The sequence below is a fragment of the Lissotriton helveticus genome, chromosome 6 (genome assembly GCF_964261635.1).
Source record: "Lissotriton helveticus chromosome 6, aLisHel1.1, whole genome shotgun sequence".
Lineage (NCBI taxonomy): Eukaryota > Metazoa > Chordata > Amphibia > Caudata > Salamandridae > Lissotriton > Lissotriton helveticus.
This window is the reverse complement of record NC_136067.1, coordinates 1,959,330,766-1,959,356,753: the sequence shown is the minus strand read 5'-3', so window position 1 is coordinate 1,959,356,753 and position 25,988 is coordinate 1,959,330,766.

Sequence of the window (25,988 nt, the reverse complement as noted above, 5' to 3'; positions counted from 1 at the left end):
GAAAGCTTTGGAAAGAAAACGTTTTTTTCTGCCAGTTTGCCATTGCAGTTGGTGAACACCACATGCCTTTTGGGACTTTATTCCCATTGGATATGGGACATGGTTTCGCAGGTGCTGCCCAGGGTCTCAGAGGAAGACCAGATCCTACTCTCCCAAGCCATGTCAGATGGGAAAGATGCAACAAAATTCACCATCCTGTGTAGATTGGACACTACAGACTCGCTTGACAGAGCGATTTCCACGATACTGGCTGTATGTCGCCACGCCTGGCTGGTTCTTTGGGGCATGTCCAATCTAACCTTATGGACATGCCTTATGTTGCCTCTCTTCTCTTTGGAGACAAAGCAGATGCTGCCCTTGAGTGTTTCAGGGATTCGCAGGCTACGGCCAAGTCCTTGGGCCTCGCCACAATGTCCCGGCCTGCATCTGCTTTTCGCTCCTTTCGCTGCTACGGAAGGGGCTATCAACCATGCCAACCCAATTCCAGCCAGAGGGCCCCACAAGTTCAGCAGCCTCTGTGGGGCCGTGAATGTGGTTCACCCGACCCCGTGGGTCGGGCGGCCAGAAGTTGAGCCAAGCCACAATCCCCTCCTTCACCACAAACCCCTCCTAGTTAACTTCCCCAGGATAATTCACAGACAGTCTGTGGCCATAATCTCCGCCACTAGCAAAACATCACCTTGGACAGGTGGGTGTTGCAAATAGTCTGAAGGGGCTACTCCCTCCCCTTCAAGACTACCCCTACATCTAAGTCTCCAGTGTATGATCGGCTGATAGAGGATCACCTTGCTCTACTCCACGAGGAAGTAAAACTCTTGTGGCCAAGGGAGATATAGAGAGGGTTCCCGGGCCAGAAATAAGCTGTGGTTGTTATTCCTGCTATTTTACTGAAGGGTGGAGGCCTTCGTCCTATCCTCGACCTCAGAGCCCTCAGCTACTTTCACAAAAAGGTGAGGTTCAAGATGTTCACCCTACCTCAGGTCCTGTCTGCCAGAAACCCGGTAGAAATGATGGGTGCGCTGGACGTGCAGCATGCCCATTTTAATATCCCATCCTGCCTGGTCATTGTGGCTACCTGCGGTTTATGGTGGGCCATGAGCACTTTCAATTTGTGGGGCTCTCCTTCGGCCTCACCAGTGCCCTTTGCGTGTTCACAAAGGCGATGGCAGTGGTCGCAGCCCATCTGCAGAGATCAGGGGTTCCAATCTTCCCCTATCTTGACGACTCGTTATTTAAGGCGGGCTCATCCCAAGCAGTTGTCTCCCTCCTCCAGACTACGGCGAACCTCCTGCATTTGATGGGTTTCACTATCAATGTGCAGAAGTCACACCTGACTCCCTCTCAGACAATCCCTTTTAGGGGGCAGTTCTGGAGACGGTGCAGTTTGGGGCTTTGCTCCAGAACGGCGAGTACAGGATATTCAGACTATAATACCAATTTTTCTGCCTCTATCCTGGATTTCGGTGAGAATGACTCTGTGGCTGTTGGGCCTCATGGCCTCCAGCAACCTGCTGGTGTACCTTGCAGGGTGGGGCATGCAGGCTCTGCGATGTGACCTGAAGTTGCAATGGGCACAGTATCAAGGAAATCTCACTGACCTGGTTCAGATCTCGGAAGGCACTACAAAAGACCTGCAGTTGTGGCTAACAAACTGGGGTTTGGGTCAGAGGAAGACCCCTCTCGCTTACCCATCTAGATCTCACAGTAGTGATGGATGCGTCCCTTCTGGGATGGGGTGGCCATCTGGAGGAGGTGGAGATCACAGGACTCTGGTCTCCGGCAGAAGCCAGGCTCCATATCAACCTGTCTCAACAATATCTGTACATGGGTGCAGTTCGGTAATCTCTTATGCAAGTAATTTCTCCAGGCTGAACAGTACCGAGCCTTTATATGTATAACGTTAATCCAAGAAGAAAATGTAATTGAGAAACTACATCTAAATATGATGGTACCGCTAGTGTATACAGCCGTACCAAGTTAAGGCCAAGCTCGAATAGTGACGGAGTTAGGAGTCCGTCAAATCGACCAAAGGAGCAATAAAGATACAATGGTCCACACCATACAGGATGTGTTTATAGGCGGCACATCTTTTTATGCCCACGAGATCATAATACACCTCAAGCGCAGAGATCCTATTGGCCTTCTGAGCAGAGAAACAAACCCCACACCACGACCCACGATACGGGAAGGTTGTTACTCTTTCATTCACATGAGCTCTGCTTGTGCTTCCTGGACCTCAAGCATGGCTCCAAGTTATGCAAGAAGTGTGGCCGCAAGATCATCGAGACCATCAAGAAGCAAGAGGCTAAACTCTTCATGGCATAGGCCCAGAACATTGACAATAATGAGTGACTTCACCCCTTAGCCCAAATAAGCTAAAAAAGGCAATCTCCAACGCCAACCTCTTGCAAATCCCCTCCTCTAGACAACCATCACTCTGAAGAGCTCTGTATATTCCCTCGTATAGAGGACGTTTGCCCACTGAAGACTAATAAATGTGCTGAAAACCATAGGCCCATTGGAGGTCTCTCATTTACAAAGCAACCAGCTAGATGACAGCACTAACGATCACCTAGGTGAAGTCCAATATGGTTACCGGGCCGGTCAAAGCACAAAACAACCCCCTCCTCCCACCCCCCCCCCCCCCCCCCCAGGATCGTGAGCAACTCTGCACCTCGATCCAGTAAGAAAATTCCTGCCTCTTGAGTTTCCTTTATTTATCAGCAGCATTTGATACAGTCAATTACACCATACCCTCCTCTAAGTAAAAAATAAATAAATCCAGAATGAGTTTTGAAGGAGCAGGGCTAGAATGGTTTGGAGCCCAGCTTTGAGAAAACACAATTCAAAATAAGAAATTCCTTTTTCCAGACCTGTCAAGGTGTCTTGTAGAGGACACCAGGCCTCCAGCCTTGCCCCCTGCTCTTCAATTTACATGTAGAAACATTACAAGGTGTGCAGGCAAGAACATGGTCTATTCTATGTAGATAATGTTCAACTATGCTCTGCTTAAGCTAGACATTCCCAGTCTCATAAAGCCTTCCACCCTTAAGCTCGGAGGCTTTTACTGGCCTAGTGCTGAGCCCCTTTTGAGGTCTGGCTGGACAGGGCAATTGCACCCAGACCTTATGTGATCAACAAAGAAAGAGCTTTCAGAGTTCTGCTGAGAGAGGGTTAGGAAGGCCTGTACTGGGCTGAAGTGTGTATGCTTCCACTGAAAAAGGATGCTTGTGTTGCACATTTTAGCTTGTGTTAAAGCTTAAGCTCAATACAGCACGACGTGGGTGATTATGGTGGCAAAGAAATGATCAAGGAAACAGGCTTGATCCATTTGCTATGACATTTTACAATAAAGGCGGTAGGCCTGACATATTTATTGTGAAAAGCATATGTTAAAACTAATTGATTAAAGGGTAGATTGTTAATACTGTGCAGAGAAGGAACATTACAGGTTACTGTAATGGGCAAAGGTTTTGGTGTTGGTTGCCTTTTGTGACAAAGGGGCATATTGCCAAGCAATAGCGATAATTATCGCTATTGCTTGGTTAGAGACTAAAATTTACCGCTGAGCTGCGGCGATTTTTATCGCAGATAAACCTTGGTATTACCAAGGTTTATCGCAAATGCGATAAAAAACGGCCGCAATGCATGAATATCGCTGAAAAGTCAGCGATATTCATGCATTACCGAGCTAATGCTCTTAGCCATGTTATCCACCTCCCATTGGATAACATGGCTAAGAACTGCCCAGGGCAGGTGTTAGCTTTTGGAGATATTCGCGCTTAGCGCGAATATCTCCAAAAGTTGGTAATAGGAGATAGCGATGTTAGCGACTGTTTCCAGTCGCTAACATCTTGGCATGCCCACTTTGCATGTCATTAGTGATAAATATCTCTGACATGCAAAGCGGGACCCAAGATGGTCGCTATCTCCTACTAGCTGTCGCTAACTGGTGCTAGCGACAGCTAGGTAATAGGGAGATAATTTTATCTCTGCTTTCTTGGCTTTTAAAGCCAAAAAAGTGGAGATAAACCCCCTTGATAATATGCCCCAAAGTGTGGATGTACTAATGGATATTGGATCGTGCATCACGAGATTTTAACGTAGTTTGATGGTTGACCGTGCTCCTGAGAATCACTCCCCGCCCGGGAGCGTGAATATTCAATGATTGGGTTGCAGCCCCACCCACGTGGGGTGTCTCTCTGGGCGCAGGTAGTGGAATGCTGTAACTACAGCCAAACTGAAATAAACACTCTTCACAAAGTTATTCTTCTGTATTTCTTTTGTATTCAAATCTGTCCGTTTCACATATATTTTCAACAATGTCCGAGGTAAAACCTCATGTTCCACAATGCATCATTTCTGCATACTGGGTTATTTCAATGAAACCTTCTCCCTATGCATTTCGGCATTAAGCCTTCATCAGGGGAATGTCTGAAACAAACGAGAATAATGCCTTTTTAGTCATGGGGATTCTCCACCACCGTGATGATCAGTGATTGTGTTAAAAAAAAGTGAATATGTGCTCAAAGTTGCTACTACATTCATGTGGCTGTGAATCACGGGTGGAAACTCTTACTAAAACTGAAAATGAAGGTGCACTTAGATTATTTTACGAGCAGCGTCGGATTGGTAACGGGGACATCCGGGCAATGCCCGAGGGGCCGGGGTCCGAGTTCCACCTGAGGGCTGCTTTTGAGCTGGGGGCCGATTTGGGCGCTGTCTCTGTTGTTCGACTATACCGCCAGCGGCCCGTTGGGTGTCTAAGTAGCCTTTCTGGAGGGAGATGGGCACTCATTACCTCCCGTATAGCAGCAACAGGTAGAGGTGTCACCCCTTTTCTCTCGCTGGGCCTCCCATTAATGTGTGCATACTGAGCGGGACAGGGGGCCTGAGCAGAAGTGGCCTCACTTGTTTTCAGGTGTGGTTCACTAGTGTAAACTGATGCGTGCATATTTTTTTTTAAACCCCCCCCCCCCCCCACCACCACCACTTTTATGTAAAATTACGCTAAACAGTGATTTGAGGGAAGGCATTAAGCAAATGTGGGCCATTTTTTAATGTTTGCCCTGGCCGATTTTTAATCCCAATTCAACCCTGGGCGTGAGGCATGCACGAATCTGACCTTCATTGTAAACCTCAATAGAACGTACGATGTTAAGTTTTTTTTTTTTTTGGGAGTTCAACAAAATCTTTATTGGCTTGCCAGTGCGACACAATTTTAACCGCCAGTGGCCTACAACCCGGAGGCCGGCCGCAAATAGCAGTATCACAATAGTCTGTAGTACACAGCCATTCAGCTGATAACCCGGGGGTCCAGCGGCGTCATGTTAATGTTTACTGCAAGATAAATCATTCTATCCTGGTACCCCTTTTTCTTGCTATGACATGAACTTTGGTTTTAAATTTTTGCCCAGATTCAGAGTGCTTGGGCATAACTATTGTAAACAGTAAACTTAAAGAGCCTCGGTCAATTCCACACTCCGACGCCACTTGTATGCATCATTACATTTAGATATAACAGCATAATCGCAACTGTTCATGAATGTGCCGGATATCCCCTGCCACATTTTAGCACATGCCACTTCAGTACCTCTTGGATGTTTATTCTGATTCCCCATCACTTTCCCCCTTTAATAGATAATCCGACAAGTAGCACCAAAAGTCCTTCGGGCGTGATCTATTTGGCAGATCCTCTTCATAAGTGACTAACTTATCTCTGCAGTATGTCATATCTGTTAGCCAAGTCTTGATTTTAGGTACATTTCTACCTTCCCAGCATTTTGATATCTGCCTCTTAGCAATCAATAAAGCCACCGCACAGAACTTTCTCTTCCCCGCCTTAACACCTGATAGAAGGCCCAACAAACACACCCTCATGTCGCAGTCCACCTCAGTGCCGACCATTTTGCCCAGCATGCCCGTAACCCCCACCCAATACTCCTGAATCTTCTGGCAGTGCCATGCTAGGTGCACAAAATCCGCCTCATCGCATCCACATCTTTTACATCTGGCATTTTCTCGCAACCCGTATTTATACAATCTTTTTGGCGTGTGATACGTTTGATGTAGATACTTCAGATGCGTGATACGCAGATTTCCATTTGGAGTGAGTAGTTTAAGCAGCGTGCATGCAGTCAACCATTCATTCTCTTGTAGTGCCTCTGGCAGAACATCATTCCATCTCTGCATCGCTTTCTCAGAAGCATGTGGGATTTCACTTTGGGCTATCTTGTACAATCTAGACACCAGGTGTGCTGTTTTGGATGACGTTATAATGAATTGCAGCGCTTGCAGGGTTGGCGGTTCCTGTGGGAAGTCTGGATATAGATCCTGTATGGCCCTCTGCACTTTATAGTGCGTGAATCTAAAGAGTAATGTTGGGTTGCTAATATATGTTAAATCTGCTGTTTTGCAGAAAGTTCCCTCATGATATAAATCTCCAAATTTTTCTATCCCTATATTCCGCAATATGTCCATGCCTACTTTTTCATTTGTTACCGACACCTCCTGGTGGAAGTGGAGTGGGAGTGCTGGTGCATAGAGAGGTAGCTTATGGGCCATTCTCCCTAGTGTCCGCCATGCTCGTGCCGTAGTATCTATCGTGTTAATATCTCTAGAGTGTAGCGGAGGCCTTTTGTGTGTCACTATCGCTGTCAATGGGATTGGCGAGGCGTCACCCTCCTCAACCGCAGTGTGCGTCAGGTATGTCGTGGGGTGGTACCAATGCGATGCATATTGTGCCTGTGCACATAGGTAGTAGAGTTTAAAGTCCGGCACACAGAATCCCCCTCTCTCATAGGGTAGTGTGAGTGTATGCAGGTCAATGCGAGCTTGTTTGCCTGCCCAGATCAGTTTTAATACTAGCGACTTTATGTTAGTGAAAACGGCTTTGGGTGGTGTTATGGGTATATTATTGAACAGGTACAGGAGTTTGGGTAGGATATTCATCTTTACTATCGCGATTCGGTCTGCCAGTGACAGTGGTAGCTGTATCCATCTGGCTACGTGCCCCTCCAATTCTGCGAGTACCCTACCATAGTTTGTCCTAATAACCTCTTCTGGGTCTCGACTGTACCACACTCCTAGGTATCGAGTCGGTTCCGTCTGCCAGTCTAGTGGGAAATCTGGGACATATTGTTCTGTTGAGTCGGTAAGTGGGATGATTAATGATTTCTCCCAGTTGATTTGCAACCCGGAGTGCCGTCCAAATCGTACATAGTGACGGAGTAATGGACTCAGGTTCTGTACCGGGTCCCGTACATATAGCAGCATGTCATCTGCGTAAAGCGAGATATGCAGAGGTCTCCCAGGAAACTGCAGGGCGGAATGTTTGTGGGTCTGCCTGACTATACATGCTAGCGGCTCTAATGTAAGAGCGAAAATCAGAGGCGAGAGCGGGCATCCTTGCCTCGTTCCCCTCGCGATGTCAAAAGGGCTAGATATGTACCCGTTTACTCTTACTCTTGCCACAGGTTTTGTGTAGAGTAATGCAATCCATGTTATGAATCGCGGAGGGAAGCCCATTCTCTGCAAAATTGTGCTAATGTAAGACCATTCAATAGAGTCGAATGCCTTTGCAGCGTCCAACATTACCGCAACAGCTTTAGTTTGGGGTGTGAGGTAGTGGGAGAGTGCAAACAACGTTCTTGTGTTGTGTGATGTGGATCTCGCAGGAATAAAGCCTGCCTGGTCAGGTAGTATCAGGTTTGTCAGCAAAGGCTGCAACCGTTCCGCCAAGAGCTTGGCTAAAATTTTTGAATCCACATTCAGGAGTGACAATGGTCGATAAGATTCACATAGCTCTGGATCCTTTCCTGGTTTTAATAGGGTGATAATCACCGCCTCCCTCAGCGTCGGTGGCAGTATCCGCTGGTCAAATGCGGTGCCGTACATTTCAACCAGATGTGGGGCAAGTAGATCAGCGAATTTTTTATAGAATTCGCATGAGAATCCATCAGGTCCCGGTGCCTTTCCGTTGGGGAGTGCGTGTATAATCGCGGTAACCTCCTCTACTGTTATTGGTTGTGCCAGATATTCTCGCTGACTATCCGACAACCACGCTATGGCTATGTCTTCTAAATATTTAAGTGTTTCTTGAGGCGGAGCTGGGTCTTGAGAAGTATATAGTTCTGCATAATTATCAACAAAACTGCGAAGTATCTCGCCATTGTGGGAGTGTAGCGTCCCATCCTTGTCCCTAATTTGAGTCACCACCTGAGGGCCTCTCCCTTTACATATTTTCCGCGCTAGCACCCTTCCAGGTCTACCCCCTTCGCCAAATTGTCTGGCCAGTGGTCGTTTGGTGATATATTTCTGTTCATCCTCTGTGAATTGTTGATGGTCCACAATTTTTATCTTGAGTTCCCCCAGTAGCTTCACATTTCCAGTGCGGGCATACTCCTGCTCTAGGGAGGACATGTCTCTCTCCAGTCTGGTAATCTGTGCCCTTATGTCTTTAAGTATCCCTGCAGTCATGCTTATGCAAACTCCTCTTAGTGTTGCCTTGAACGCCTCCCATACCATACAGGGATCGTCTACCGAATCAGTGTTTAATTGGAAGTAATCTTGAATGGCGGTGGTGATGGTTGTGAGATATAGCGTGTCTAGTAGTGCTTGTGCATTGAAACGTCAACTGAATGGTGGTGGTGTGTAATGGGGTATTTGTAGCGTAAGTGCCACTGGGCTATGGTCAGACAGGGTGCGTGGTAGTGTACTAATATTTGCAGTCCATAGAACCATGTTATCAGTTCCCAACCAATAGTCTATTCTCGACCAACTTCCATGTGCCAAATTTACGTGTGTTGCGGCCAGGTGTTGTCGGATGTCGTATCCTCCATATGTCTGACAACGACATTTCCTCCATCATATCACTGAGTTTTTCCCTGGCCTTCTTGTGTGGTTCTATTGAAGAAGTGGATCGATCTATTTCGTTACACAACCCTATATTAAAATCACCTCCCCATATCATAGTAGTGTCACTGAATTCCAGCACACGATCCCACAATTCCTGAAAGAAATCCGGCGCATCCACATTCGGACCATAGACGTTTACTATTGTTACCTTTTGACCCCGCAAAACCCCGGACACAATTACATATCTTCCATTGTTATCAGTAATGGTACTGGTGATCTTATAATTGGTTCCCTTCTTCACCAAAATCATGACCCCCCTCGAGTAGGAAGAGTAGTTTACTGCATATGTGGATTCTGCCCAGCGTGTGCCAATAGCTCTATGTGTCTTGGGGTCTATATGTGTTTCTTGGATCAATGCAATATCTATGTGGTGTCTGTTAAGCGCAGTGAAAACCTGTCTAATTTTCTTAGGATTGGTAAATCCTCTCACATTCCATGTTATCAGATTTAGGTCACTAGCATTTACCATTTTCCCACACCTCTCTTATTTTGTGCTGCGGTTGCTACCTCTATCCAACGTCCCCGTGTGTCACCTCCAGACAAATCACCCTTAGTCCTCAATTTGATAACCCATCTGACTGTGAGTCCTGCAGCAGTGTACCCGACAGTGGCCTTCCATCCCCTTGAACACAGCACATTATCGCAAATACGTATCCTGTGAAATGCTGTTCGGTTATCATACAGTACAATATGGTATTCGGCAGTGTAACTTGATTGCTCCTTTGGCTCAGAAAATAACAACAACAAACCCCAACTTTCCCCTATCCCTCCCACTCCAGCATCCCAATTTTGCCGAAGCCATTCTACCCTCATAACTTCTCTAAGTACTAGAACTGTTTGGGGACCACCCTAGTAGAGGTCCGCCGAGGGCGCAACTCACCATCCCGATTAGAGGATGGGGGCGGATCATTAACCTGTAAACAGAATATATCGTCAAAGCCTATCATCAGCGTCCCTTTGAGGTCTAGAGCAAGCATTGATCCATGTTCAGTGAGTGACCTGTGAGCCCAGTGGGGGGCCAGCGTCGCTACGCCAATGCACAGTCAGTGTGTACCTCAGGCCAGCAACAGTGTTAATCGCGGCGATCACGCTATCGCCATCTGCCTAAGTGGGTGTCGAAGTGTCATCCACAGCGTCCAGCAAAGTTCAATGTCTGCCTGGGGCGCTGCGTAGGTACCACAACATCCCCACTTCAAACACCTCCCTGCCATCGCCGAGAGGGACCCTCTGTGCCCATGTTCATAGTTCGTGCATATCGGGGAGGTACAATTTGTGGATTTCTAGCCTGTTACCTGACATCTTACGTGGACTTTGGCCGATCAGTCACCGCTGGACCACACTTTTTGTCGTTAGATCCTGCGAGGCAGTCATGTGGTCCGAATTCCCACCCACATCATTGGGCAGTCTTACCTTCATTCCGCTTCTTGCAGGTGGTCTCTACGATTAGATCTTGTACCTTTACCAACCGTCGATTTGATGAAGTCCATGGCAGCTTTGGGCGTCGTCAAGAACACCGGTTTATCATCCCAGATGACCCTCAACCGTGCCGGATACAACATGGCGTACGGTACTTGCAGGTCTCGCAGTTTGGCCTTAACAGCGTTAAATTCCTTACGTGCTTGCTGCACCGCCACCGTGAAGTCCGGGTAAAACTCCAGCTTATTACCTTGATGTTGGATCACCCCTTTTTCTCTCGCCATTCTTAACACAGTGTCTCTGTCACGATAATTGAGGACTCTCGCAATTATTGGTCTGGGAGGGGCCCCTGGTTTTGGTTGTGGAGCTAATGAGCGGTGAGCACGCTCCACTATGAAAATGGCCGACAGGTTTTCGGCGCCAAACAATTCTTTGCAGAGGTTTTCAACGTATGGTTCCATGCGTCCCGTATTGGTGGATTCTGGCAGGCCCGCTATACGTATGTTGTTCCTTCTTGACCTCGCTTCCAACTCCTCCGACCTTGCCTTTATCACGTCCATGACTTTCTCCATCCCTGTACATTTGGCTGATGTGGCTCGCGATTCATCTTCAACCGTTGAGATCCTGTTTTCAGCTGTGTCTAACCGCTCGCCATGTTTGTCTATATTCGATGCTAGGCTATCCACCCTGCCCGTCAGAAGATCAAGTTTAGCATTAATTTCTTGTCTGGACTCCTGTATCGCCTTTAGAATGTTGTCCATAGCATTGGTCGCCGCGGAGTCCGTGTCTTGCTCCTCGTCGACTGGTTCAGCGTGGCCCTTAGACGTTTTTTTGGCTTCAAACGTGAGTTTGGGTTGCTGCCTGTCCAGCTTCCCCATTTTGCAGCGCCGTGGATTTACAATGCGGTATCAGGGAGGAGTGCCCGCTTGACGTGCAGTATGGAGATGATCTTCAGTGTACGCCTCGACAGTTAGATGTAGTTAGTGGTGGTACAAGTAGTAATGAGTCATTGCATCAGCATCGTGATCACGGTGGCAACAGATCTGACCCAACCCGTGCTGCGTCAGTGCGTTATGTCCCGCACCCCAGATCGCCAGAGTGCATACACGTTGTTAGGGGTCTCGGTGTTTCCCTTCTAGCACGATGGATGCGCCAGTCCCGGTGTCAAGCCCTTGTGGAAGCGCGAGTTCCGATCTTGGGCCTCGCCACTGATCCCACCGTCCTCGTTAGTGGTTGTCGCTAGTGCTCCATGGAAGCGTACCTCCGCTTTGTGAGGCACCCTGCGTTCCCGCTCTCCTGCCGCTGTTTCCCCGCCACTCTGCTGTTACATCCAGAATGGGATGGCGAGTTCATCTAACGTGGCCCATTGCGCAGGTGCAGGCATGAGTCTCTGATAGGATCCACTTAGGTCGCAGTTAATTATCACGGAAGCACTCCACTGTCGTGTGTTGCATGGATTTTTATCACGTAGTTGGGCGCCGCCATTTTGGTTGCTGTGTCCAATGCGGTATGCCAGCCCAATTCTTCCGTTTAGCCTGAGCCCTTCCTTTATGTGCTCCCCATTTGGTCTCCTATATCGCCCTGGCGTGCAACATCCCCCGCGATCACCGCTTGGCAGCCAGTCCCGCAATTTTACCTTTGCGCGGCAGCTCGTAATGCTCAGGGTCACCCTTCCCCCACTCCGACAACGCACGTCGTTGCTGTCTAGGAAGGGTCCAGCGCTATGTGTGGCTATGCATTGCCAACAAGTAAGGGGTCATGGCCCGCCGCTCTGCCGAGCCTTTAGGTCCCAATGTTTTTGCCACCACTAGCGCCGGTAGTCTCTGCTCAGCAGACTCACCGCTGTCGTTTTCCGCCGGTCTCCAGTCGCCATCTTGCCCGTTTCCGATCACCGCAGAGCAAACGTCCACATCAAAGTGCCTGCGCTGCTATTATTGCCCCCTTCACATCCACCAGGGCTCCGGTCATCCACCTACAGTCCGAGACGTTTTGCGCTCCTTTCCATCACAAATTTCCACACATTTTCGGCGATTTTGTGATCCGCCCGGCGGAGCTGCACGTCTAGGCAGCCATTCCGCTGTGCGCCCCCTAGCGCCTCCACGTACGATGTTAAGTTAAAAGAGGTTCCTTTCACGCTAGAAAACAACTTTTCTCACATGTGTTCGTGTGTTACCTGCTCCCGTGTGTGCTCGCTTACCGGTTTCGTGTAGGTTGACGCTCCTCCCAACATTCCACTACCTGTGCCCAGAGAGACCCCCACGTGGGTGGGGTTGCAACCCAATCAAAGTGTGGATGTAGACTTATGAGAATCCATGTTACGCCCTCTTAGGAGGTACAGTATTTATCTTACCCAACTGCAAGCAGGGCCGGCGCTAGGCATGGGCAGCATGGGCGGCTGCCCAGGGCCCCGAGCTCAGCCCATCAACAGGGGCCCGCTCAAAAGTGTTTCCCTACCAGCCTCGCGCCTGTGGTGAGCACTGCGTGGCCCAGGGAAGGGCTGCCTCTCCTCTGGGCTTCGCAAGCATGTGTAAGAATAGGAGAAGATGCCCCCTCCCCTGTGCCTCGCAGCACTGGTTAATGGCTGTTAACCCCAGGGAGGAGGCCCCTTTTCCCCAGGGCTGTGCAGCCCACATGTAGTGCGAGGCCCATCTGCATTTGCAGCTTTGACCTGTAATTGGGGACAGTGTCGGATTGCGAAGGCAAGCAGTCGAGCATTGGCCGATGGGCCGGTGCTGAAAGGTGTGACATGTGGGCCGGTTGTTAAAGGGCCTCAACTTCATTCCTGCCTCCCAGGCCATCACACTTCTGGCTTTTGTGTGCGGGGCGAAGGTGTTAAGTGTGGCAATCTGCCTTAATTGTGGCCAGGTGTTTCTCTAAGTGTTGTGTCATTCTCCCTCAGCCCCCCATTGGGGCCGCAAAGAAGTGTCTTGCCCCAGACCGCTCCCCTGCCAGGCAATGGTGGGTGGGGGCAGGTGGGAGTATGCCGGGCCGTCACTGAGGGAGCAGGTTTTTGGCTATGGGCAATTGACACCTTAGCGTCCATCTTAGCTGCCAAGGTTTCAAATTGCTATGTGTGAAATTTTCATAATTCAGTGTCATTATGAGTGACATTTCAATGACCATGAGTGACCCTTTCTAGTACGCAAAATCAAGCAACGATGCCGTGGAAAACATATAAAATAACGTGGGACCCAGCCCAAACAGGGTGTGTGAAGACCCAACTGAGGCACGAAAACATCATGGACCTGCCTGGACATCTGTGTTGATGGGCAGGCCGGCAGAATCCTGCCTTCCAGCCTTTGGCGACTCGTACTGGGTCCCCTGGCTCCACCCTTGAAATTAATGATGCTGTTGTTTAGAGCATCAGTCTATCAAGGGCCTCTCTGCCACGTGGGACACAGCCCTAACAAACAACACTACTGTTGCCGGGCGGGCGGGCCATCAGAAAAACAAAATACAGATTGCCAGCCTATGTGGTAGGCTCCCCTCCCCGCTGGCAAACTCGGGGCCTCTGACATCACGTGAGTGACCTGGGCCAACTGGGAACGGGGACGGATCTATGTCAGAGAGGGCCCAACAACATGAACAGGTATACATTCGATCGGATCAATCCACCTATGTCACTCTACAGAGTAACAACTTTAAAGTAACACCGGCAGGAACAACTGCAGCTACCTGATGTGATTGTGCGCTGCACTGGCACCATCACTGTCTATTACAAACACACACAGGCTCACAGTGCCTGGTACTTACGGTCTTGGGCCACGGCCGTAGATGAGTCTGAGTCAGTACGGAGTCCGACTGTGGCGCATGCAGGCAGTGACTCTTGTCTGCTTAGTGTACATCTGAAGGGCGTCGCTTCGCTATTTCAAGGCATTACTACACACCTATTCTTGAATTACTTTAACAGCAGGCACTTGCTCACTTTGTGAAAGGAGAGGAGCGGCAATTCAGCATGGGGCACCTTGTGGCCGCAGCGACTTCCGGCGCAAATGTCATCTGCTCGGGCATGCTTCAGTGACTCCACTAGGCGGAGGAGCGTCACCCCACTGCTTTCTCGCAGAGCGAGAAGCAGAAATATAAAATGCAAAAACTACCATTTTATGTTTCTGCTACTCACACTGCGAGAAAGCAGAAGTGTTTGGTTGGGGGCAGGCGGGTCTGCTTTAGGGCAGGGGAGGAGTGCCTTGCCCCCTGCTAAGGGCCCTGTCTGTTTGGTCAGCCCTCCGGGACTGACCTAACCAGTTATGCACACTCTGGCCTTTCTCCATGTAGGCACCAATGCACCCTACATGGAGAAAACGGCCTCCCCATAGGCGCCTGGCTGGTCGGCGTCCCAACCAATCACAATGCTGCCATTGGGGAGGGAGGCTGCCTGCTTCCTGTTCCGGCCAGAGGCAGGAAAAAAAGAGAGCAGGTCAGGAGCAGAGATGACACGAGACCTGGGAAGGTAAGTTTATTTAATTTTTTAAATAACCCCTGCGAGACCTCCCACCCGCGAGTCATGCTAGCCACGACTGGATTTTACATGCAAATTAGAGGGGCCTCACACCTTCCCTTTCGCCCGGGGCCCCAGAAGTTCTAGGACCGGCCCTGACTGCAAGTTTGTACTCCTTTGAAATTTTATGACTGTGTGTCGGATAGTTGACTTGTGGAAAAGCTAAGCTCAAAGCATTAGGCCCCAGTTGGTTGTGGTGACAAGCCAACAATAACTATAGACTCGATTGGTGCACTGGGAAGAGTTATGCCAGATGCCATAGGTCAGATTGTTTATTATGAACAATTGTGACAAAGGCGATAGGCTTGGTTTCAGCCACGGTCCGTGCAGGTAACAGAGGTGGGGCCGGGCAAGGGGGGATTTCGAGGGACGATGCCAAAGGGAAATTAACTATTTGTTTAATTTTCCCTAGGCATCGTCCCTCGAAATCCCCCTTTACCGGGCTCCACCGCTGTTACCTGCACAGACCGCGGCTGCTTGGTTTATTTATTGTGAAAAGCATATGGTAATGCTTTTAACAGTGGATTGTTATCAAACTGTTACAGGCTTAGACAGGTATTCTGCTTTCTTAGGTAAATGTTGGTGTCCACCCAGACAGGCCCTGACAGTAGATTTTCACTGATATTATTCTTGTTAGACACCATTGTGGGAGTATATATATTTGGCCACCTGTAATGGTGTACATAATATAGCCCGCCCTAGTAGGCTGTACCGGCAGGCCTTTAATGGAGCTCTCAACATTCCAATGTTCTAATTGTAATTCTATACATGTATGCATGACGGTTGCCAGTTTTACAAACATAGGCCTACTGAAGTGTGCATACAGTGTCAAGCCTATAGGCCTTTTTTGGCTCACTTAGAAATGCTTAGGCGGGATCTGTTTGTAATGAAATGGTACAGCAAAGCAAGGAAGCCAGACTTATTGGAAATGGCATGTGTTACGATGGCAACAGACATTTAAGGGCCAATTGTCATTATACTGTGCTAAATCCTGTAAGCATGTATTTTGTTATTCAAAATCTCAGAGATTACACTAGTAAGCAAGGATTTCGCAGTTGGCGACCCACCTGAACAAATCATGGGGATAGAGGATTTCCACTACAATAATCCTTAGGAGGAATTTGATATTACCTAGACAACTGTATTTTTGTGCATATTTATAATTTTATTACAGTATACATGATGGTTGCCTTGTCAGAAAATGTATGCCCAACACACGGTAAGTAGCTCAGAGGTGATTAAGTGACAAGCCAATGAAAATTCTTAGAACTCATTATTTAGTATGAAGTTATAATATTTATGAGTGGATTGTATTTACTCTTAATTGAAGGGTACAGGTGTGTATGGTTACACAGAATTACAGATTACCGAAGTAGGCTGGGGTTTTTGTGTTTGTTACCCAGACACACAGGGTGTCTAGAAGATTTGCAAGATGAGAATCCTCCTTCGTATTTAGCTTTACCAACTGCAATTTTTTATACTTCTGTCATTTTATGGTTGCCTTGTCGGAAAGCTTACATTCAGTACAGTAGGCCCAGTTGGTTGTGGTGTCAAGACCACAATAATGGATGTAGGCATGATTGATTGAAAGTTATACCATGGGTCTGAACCAATGGTTCCCAAACGTTTTAGAAGCGTGACCTACTTTTAAAAGTGACAAACTTTTGCAACACACCTACCATTAATGGACTTGAGATGGGATACTTTTTAAATGCAACTAAAGCATTGTGTGGTATCACATTGTCCTTTACAGACTGCACATTTTTAGGTCTCGCCTAGCGTTGCAGTACAAATGCACTGCCATCGCTTTGCGAGGCATGCAGTATACACTATAGTGTGGAAGCTTTGTGGAAGCTCCGCCCACTCTCCGACCCACCTTCTTCATTGGCTTAGGTTCTAAATGCTGCCTTCCGATTGGTTTTAAGCTTGTAGTCCCTCCCCATACCAGCCATGTTAGTCATTAGTGTCCTTCCATGGCTACTGGCCCCTTCCTTCACAGCACAGACTACTTTCTTCCCGTGCCCCCCTCCCACAGTCCGATGCCTTCTCGCTGCCGCCCCCTCATGCCTCGTCGCCCGCACACATTGATATTTGCAATGCAATAGGTCTTGCGTAAATGCGAGTCCTATTGCCAATGCTTGTTGGTATTACTCTCATCTGTTTCACGCAGTGCTTTAGGGTCACAACATTAATCTAACCTACCCTGTAGATGAGAACATTTCCGTGGTTCAGCAATTAGACTAAAGAAAATGTATGCTCTCCAGCTTTCCCTTATGCACTGCCCCAATGTCAGTGCCGACAGAGCCCATAAGAGGGCAGCAGAGCTCCAAACAAAATGACTTCACAGCAAGGCAATCAAACAGTCCATCTCTCTGAAGAACCATCATTTCAATGTACACTGCAGAATATGAGAATATGAAAATTCTCCATTTCCATACATGTGGGTGGAAAGGCGGGATTTTACCTCTAGAGTCTGCTTACCATTCTCCAGAATCCCGTCACAGGTCGACTGGACCTTTTTACCTGTCATAGAGTGAATTAGGCAACCTAGTCATAACTAAACAATTAAATTATCCAAATATCCAATTGCTTTCCCCAAAGAACCACTGACTAAAGACTGAAGAAGGCCCCATGGTTCACCGACGAACTCAAGAGCTCCAAGAAGAACTGCCGAGCCCTCGAGAAAGCCTGGAGAAGGGAGCCAACACCGGACAACATGACCACCCTCAAGCTCGCCACCCGGAAGCACCATCAACTGATCCACGCCACCAAGAAATCAGCATTCAAGGACCGGCTGGACAACAACGCACACAACTGCAAGGAACTCTTCAACATCGTGAAAGAGCTCTCCAACCCCAACGCCGGAATCAACAACATCACCCCGTCGCAAGACCTCTGCAACTCCCTCGCCTCCTACTTCCACAACAAGATCGCTGACATACACAACAGCTTCAGCCCACAAACAACGCTCCCCACGACCGCACCAACGCCCCCCACCACCACCCTCAGCGCCTGGACCCAGATCAACACAGAAGACACCATCTGCACGATGAACTCTATCCACTCCGGATCTCCGACAGACCCCTGCCGTCACCACGTCTTCAACAAGGCCGACGCTGTCATCGCACCCCACCTGCGGGACATCATCAACACCTCCTTCGACACCGCCACCTTCCCTGAGAGCTGGAAGCACGCCGAAATCAGCGCTCTACTAAAGAAACCAACAGCGGACCCCACCGAACTCAAGAATTACCGCCCCATCTCGCTCCTCCCGTTTCCAGCCAAAGTCATCGAGAAGACCATCAACAAGCAGCTGGCCGCCTTCCTCGAGACGAATGGATCCCTCGACCCCTCACAGTCTGGCTTCCGAGCCAACCACAGCACCGAGACCGCCCTCATCGCTGCCACCGATGACATCCGAGCCCTGCTGGACAACGGTGAAACAGCAGCCCTCATCCTCCTAGACCTCTCCGCGGCGTTCGACACTGTTTGCCACCGCACCCTAGTGCAGCCCCTCAGCAACATCGGAATCCAGGAAAAGGCTTTGGAGTGGATCATCTCCTTCCTCGCTGGAAGGACACAGAGAGTACGCCTGCCACCGTTCAGATCTGCAGCCACGGAAGTCATCTGTGGCGTTCCTCAGGGCTCCTCGCTCAGCCCCACCCTCTTCAACGTCTACATGAGCCCCCTTGCGGCCATCGCACGCCAACACAACCTCAACATCATCTCCTACGCCGACGACACCCAGCTGATCCTCTCCCTGACCAACGACCCCGCCGCCGCCAGAACCAACCTCCACGAAGGGATGAAAGAAGTAGCCGAGTGGATGACGACCAGCCGCCTGAAACTGAACTCAGACAAGACGGAAGTCCTCATCCTAGGCTCCTCGCCCTCCGCCTGGGACGACTCCTGGTGGCCCCCCGCCCTGGGCTCCGCACCCAAACCGACAGACCACGCACGCAACCTGGGCTTCATCCTGGACTCCTCCCTCTCCATGACCAGACAAGTCAACGCCGTCTCCGCGTCCTGTTTCAACATCCTGCGCATGCTACGGAAGATCTTCCGGTGGATCCCCACCGAGACCAGGAAGACAGTCACCCAGGCCCTCGTCACCAGCCGACTGGACTACGGCAACACCCTCTACGCCGGAACCACCGCCAAGCTCCAGAAGAGACTCCAGCGGATCCAGAACGCCTCAGCCAGACTCATCCTCGACATCCCCCGACGCAGCCACATCTCCGGACATCTGAGAGACCTGCACTGGCTCCCCGTCAACAAGAGAATCACCTTCCGTCTCCTCACCCACGCACACAAAGCCCTACACGACCAAGGCCCGAGCTACCTCAACAACCGCCTCAACTTCTACGCTCCCAAACGCCACCTCCGATCGACCAACCACGCCCTCGCCGCCGTCCCCCGCATCCCAAGAGCGACAACAGGAGGAAGGTCCTTCTCCTACCTGGCCGCCAAGACCTGGAACACCCTCCCGACCGACCTTCGCCTGACCCAAGACCACCTCTCCTTCAGGAAGAAGCTCAAGACCTGGCTGTTCGAGCAGTAGCGCAACCCCACTCCCCCCCCCAAGCGCCTTGAGACCCTCCGGGTGAGTAGTGCGCTCTATAAATGCCTTGATTGATTGATTGATTGAATTTAAAAGGTTTATTACATAACCAAAAATAACTGGAGATACAGGCACCTCAGCAAGAGGTTCAGAAGATAAACCGGTACTAATACAAACATAATCCTACGGAAAAGTCTCAAACGGCTAATGAATAGGACGAGGATCAACTCTAGGATCATCAGACTAAACAGGATTGCTATAACTTGCGTTCTGGTACTCATCAGGATAATAGACATAAATTCAGATCAGTCTGTCCCTACACTATGCTAAGTGACATCCCTACTCAACAACATCCCAACCTAACCAAAAGCTGTCAGCCGTGGTGACTTCCAAAGGAAGTTCGCCCACATTCTCTTGTAGACTATAGTTCTCAACTTGCAACTACACTCTTTGCCCAAACGACTGCTCTCTCTAGCTCCTCAGCTCGTCTGCTCTGCCTCCACCCTCGGGGTACTGTCCCTAATACCAAACCCCACAATGTGAATGACACGCCTTCAGGTACGCCCCTCCAGGAGGTCTTGCGTTCTGGAAATTTCCAGCATGGCACTGGTCCATCCTTGTCCGTTCAAACGTCCTTGGGTCCCAGGCTCTTCATCCTTTCAAGTTGCTTCTTTGAATTCCTGGTCTACTCCTCCATGTCTGAGTCTAGCATCCTAACGCTCATACACAATGGGCCCTTCTACTCTACTATCTGCTCGATGAGGCGCCTGCAAAGGAATACACACAAATAGCCCACAGTCTACAAATGTTGCAACATCTTCTGAAAAGCTCTTTTATAAAACATTTCTACAGTTAAAATGTTAAGCAAGACAATTTCCAACAGGCCTGCACCATTTCTATGAACTAGGCCTCAGCTTGTTATAGGCCCAACGCTTTACATTAGCACTTTTTCTTAGTTCACTAGGCCCCCAACCTTAAACAGCAAATGCATTTTCTAGCTTAAGCTAATTATCGGGAATATATAAAGTCTGTTACATTCTCAGGTAAAGCAACTCTAAAAGTTCAATTACGTTTGTTAAACACACGTTGCATAAGAAAAAAGGTTTTGTTTCAACAGCGTCGCAATTCAAGCAATAAATGTGTACTTGTAATCCGACTCTATTCTTCATTGCGTTAAAACATGATTAAAGTCCTTTATATATACGGGTGCTGGCTACTTGTACATATGGTGCACCCCTACAATTTTCCACTATAAATGGCGCTCTCTCAGTTCCCCCCTTTGATGACCCGTGTCATCACCACCCTCACATCATCCTCAGGGTAAGAACTAAGTTAAACAGAGCTTGTGGCCATTTTTCCTCTCTTGAGCATCTCCAATGCTCTCAAGCTGCGGTATTGATTGTCTTGCAGCCTTTCCATTCGCATCTCTTGCGCTCTCATTGATCTCGCCAACCTATTCGACTTATACCACTTGTACATCTTCACTAAACCCCATAAGGCAATCACACATGCCACTGCTATGATGAGGGGTTTCAGTACGAATCCAAGGAAACCCTTCCCTAGGTTGGCAAACCAGTTTCCAACCTTTCCAAATCCCTTGCCAACGGTCTCCCACGCATTCTCTTGGGTCAAGTCCTCAATCTCATAATGGATTGCAGTAATGTTGCTTATATATGTCTCCAGATCCTTAGAGTTGTCTGGTATATAAGTGCAGCATTGCTGAATCTTCAAACGTTTACAGACCCCGCCCTCTATCGCTAGAATGACGTCTAGGGCAAGACGGTTTTGTAAAACCATTGTCCTTATCGACAACATCTCACCCTCGACCAGCACTAATCACTTGGCTGTATTCATTGACAGTTCATCCACCACAGTTGCCAACCGCCTTATCTTGATGTCATTCAAAATGACTCCCAACATAGGTATCGCTGCTCCAAACACATCTCCAACGATTGCTCCAGCACTCTCTCCTCACTTTACCCTTCTCTGGGACCCTCCCTCCAAGAGAGCAAAATCCTCAGTGTGGTAAATCTTGGGAAAGATAATTGCTAAGAAAAAATGTTCCATACCACTTCTCTGGCAATCTCACATACGCATTCCTTCCACAGACGAAATATACAGTAGGGATCACCTGCACTACGCTCTTCAAGAAATCCTTAGTATAATACTCCAATGTGAAAGTGTGTTCACATGTAGTATGACTTACATAGACAAGTTCAAGAAGTCTTTATTCGATTAGTCAAATCATAAAAGACAATAAAATACAATATATACATATAAAACAGTTAAAACAAATATTAAATCATTGATACGCTAATCAGCTTCTATACAAATATACAATTTTGTACAAATGAACACATAGACAGCCATACATCAACAAGTTACAGTAAACTGGCAGTCATCATTCGATTGTTTTTGATGAACCTGCATCTAAGCACCCATGCCCACCCGAGAAATGTTGCCACCCCCACAACAATGAGGGGATCCAAGGTAGTTTTAAGCAATCTAGTAGCTTCAGCAGCCAATCTGGTTCCTAACTGCCTACACACAGGTTTTAGCCATTTGGCTCTGGGGGCAGAATATAAAGGGCACACATACAACAAATGTTCCAGACTTTCCCTAGTGCCTTGGCAGTTGGGACAAAAGCCAGACCTGTCTGTTCCCCATTTTATAGTAAACTCGCCTATGGGGAGTGAACCGCATCTAAATTGGAAAAATAATTTGCGGTCCAGGGGTTTAGTTATAATGTCCCAAAACCCCTCTAGCTTTGGTATGTCCTTGTGTACGGTAAACAAACCAGTAAGGCTGCTCGGGTTTGTTTTCATGTACATATTGTGGGTCACCCAGTTCCAATAACTTTTTTTAAGATCACTTTTGGAGGGAAAATTGGCTGACTCAGGCAAGGACCACAGCTCACCATAGCCCAGGGCCAATAAGGTAGACTTAAGGTCTCTAAACCATCCAATATTTGAGGCACCAGGGCTATTCTTAACCTCCAAACAGGCTTCTGCATAGTAGTGGAGTTCTGGCGTAGTCCATAGACGGCGCCAGAAGGTAAGGGGACGGAGTCTTGCTTGGTCTTCCACCGGGTGACACCCTAGATCATAAAGGAGGGGAATTATTGGAGTCGACTGTGGGAGCCCTATGGACAGTCTTAGAAATTTGTTTTGGGCATGTTTTAAAGAATCCAGATTACTGCCACCCCATAGTTCTGCGCCATAAAGGATCGCTGAAAGAACCTTACCACCATAGATCTTGATAAGCGGAGACATTGGCCTCGTGAATGACCCTTTATGCTCTTTAATCAGTGCCCCGCCTAACTGTTTCAGTTTCAAGGTCATAAGCTCAATCTGGTGGGTCCAGCTCAGAGTATCACTGAAGGTGACACCCAGGTAGGTGAAGTATTTTGTTTGCTCCAGGGGCATGTCCCCCATGGTGACCCTGGCATTTATTTGCTTACGCCCCCTTAACACCATAAATTTGGTTTTGGAGACATTCACCTCCAGCTCATGTTCGCTGCAGAAACTCTCGAACCTTGACAGTGCATTCTGCAAACTCTGCCTGGTACGTGAAATCAGGAGAGTGTCATCAGCGAACATGAGCAGGGGGATTCTCATGCCAGCCAAAGTTGGGGCATCCGTGGAAAAGTTGTCATAATACTTAATAACTCTACTAATATATAGAGAAAACAAGGTCGGTGCCAAAACACAACCTTGCCTGACACCCTTTGCCACAGGGAATTGCTCTGTCACCTCACCCGGTCTACCCCATCGCACAAATGCAAATGTCTGAGCATGGAGATTCACTATAAGACGCACCAAAATGGGAGGCATCCCCATATCCAATAGGCAATTCCAAAGCCCAGCCCTCGGGACTAGGTCGAACGCAGACCGAAGATCCACGAAGGCGGCATATAGATTGCCTTTACCCAAGGTAACCGTCTTCCAGTGCAGAAGCATGAAGCGAAACGCCTGATCCAGGGTACTCACGTGGGGTCTAAACCCAGCTTGGAGAGGAGTAAGAATGTTAAATTCCTCCATCCAAGCCTGAACCCTTGTCAGAACAAGGCGAGTAGTAATCTTCTGAACTGCGTCTATTAGGCTGATCGGCCGGTAATTCGAAGGAACCGACCGATCCCCCTTCTTGAAGATAGGCAGTATTTCAGCGCCTGCCCAGGAGGCAGGGACCCTGGCGCCCACAACCAGCGCATTTACTAAACGCACTAGGTATGGTACCCATAAGTCCTGGTCTTGTTGAAATAAGTCCGCTGGGATACAATCCGGACCTGGCGCTTTGCCCCTAGGGATGGCATTCAGGACAGACTCTACCTCTTTGGCCGAAAACACAAGTGTATCAGTAATAATCGGCCAATTAATAGAGTCCTGCGTAGAGCCATGACAACTAAATTGTTCCTCAAAATATGACACCCATTTTTGTTGTACAATGGATGCGGGGCTAGGGCGGTCGTCCTGAGACTGACCCCACCTAAGGAGATGCCAAAAGCGTTGGAAGTTCCTGGAGCCACAGGCCTCAGCAAGTAGGCACCAACGCTCGTCGTCCCATGCAGCTTTTGCCTGATGTTTGGCTACTTTGTACGCCTTCCTACAGGTTTTGATTAGGGCCGGGTTCTTTAATTTCAAGGCCTTAAACAGAGACGAGTGGGACTCACGGCAGGCATCGTTAAACCAGTTAACTGGTTTCTTAGCCTTCCCCCTTCCCTTGTTAGCAACAATTTTGACAAACATGGTTTTTAGAGACATGAACAGGCTAGCGTGGATGTCTGTGATTGTTGTGATCATCGTTTCCTGGTTTTCGCATTTGTCAATTTCCATTATGGAATTTGATACCAGGGTTCTGATCTTGGCACGTGCTTCCAAATCAACAGAAACCTTTGGCCAACGCACCCTCCTCATGTTATTTGTTAAAACCACAGCCTCTTGTACGGGATTAGGCTGGCGAACAAACGGCCCTGCAAAGCTCAAGTCCTTCAATTCCGCTAATAGAGGTTCATGATCACTTTCTGGGCGAGGTTTGACTGACATATCCAAAACTAAGTGCCACATTGTAATATCAACTAAGATATAATCAATGCGACTACTATGTCTGCCATTAAAGAAAGTGTGATTGCCTACCCTATCAGAGCTTACGCGTCCATTCAGGGCGCGCAGCCCCCAATTTAAACAGAGACCTTTAATAAATGTGGCTGCTTGAGACCACTTGGGGATCGGGGGTAACTCAAGTTGGGGAATCCCCCATGTCAGGTCCTCATCATCGGTTAATAAACCATCCTCAGTGCCTAGGGGTTCAAAACAAGTGTTAAGATCCCCCATAACAACCACATGACCCGTTAGTTGGGTGGAACCCAAGAAGTCATCCAAACATGTAAGGGTGGAAGACACACGGCCACCCGCAATGCCTCTTGCATATACGTTGACAAGCAGTATGTTCAGCCCACTACTTGTTTCCATACTGATTATCAATATATCTGGGCAGTCAATAAAGATCTCCTTCACAGATACACCTGCTGCCTGACGAACCCAAATAATAAGACCACCCATGGCCCTGCCTCTTTGGCCTCTCACCGCAGGTTTATCAAAATTCAGGAAACCTGGAAAATAAACAGATTCGGTCGCCCAAGTCTCCTGGAACGACCAGACGTCACCTTGTCGTATAAAATCAGCCCAATCAGGAATACAAACACAAGAATCAATTCCTGCAACATTCCAGCATCCCAAAGTGGTGCCCTTTCCACATAGTTCATCGCACATTTTAGTAACAACATTTGAGCAGGAATCATTAGACAAGAGAGAGGATTCAACATACCCCACAACTTCTGTGGACGGACCATCCTTTATCAAACGCAATGGCCCATCCAAACTAGTTGGCCCACTGCTTGCTCCTAGAAAATTAACTTCATTGGTAAACAAGGGGGTAGATAACGAAGTTATTAACTCTAACCCTTTTCTACAACCAATACAGCCCTCCACGGAGTGATAGTCTTGGTCTACTGGCCTTTCAGCAACATTGGGAGTGATACCCAGGACATCTCCCCCCCTCCAGCACTCCAAGTTAGAGACATCAACCCTAGAGGAAAGTACTGGTCAATCATTAGTTGATAACCATGATAATGGATCATATAGATTTCTCAAGGGGATCTTCCATAGCTCTTTGGGCTGGGTAGACATATTTGGAAATGAGTGTGGTGGGAAGAAACCTGGGTACTGCTGTGTCTGTATAAGGGCAGGTGTTATAGGAACCGGAGGATACAGGGGCTTATTGGGGAACAATGAATTAGTTAGGACTGGAAGGCCCTTGGTCTGGGTATTGATCTTAGCCCAACCTGGCGTCTGAGCGGGACAATTATAATTAGATTGAATGTAGGAGCTATACTGCGCATCAGGATTGAACTGAAATCTGTGATAATTGGGAGTAAAGTTAGTCCATTTAAGGAGGCTTTTGGTGTTTTTACTGTTATTAGCAGGAGGGTGATCAGATGGATTGATCAGGGTCTCAGGGTAAAAATAAGTAAGATTCCTCGTTGAGATCCCACCCTCGTTACTTCCTACATACCAATCAGAGAGATGGGATACAACTTTG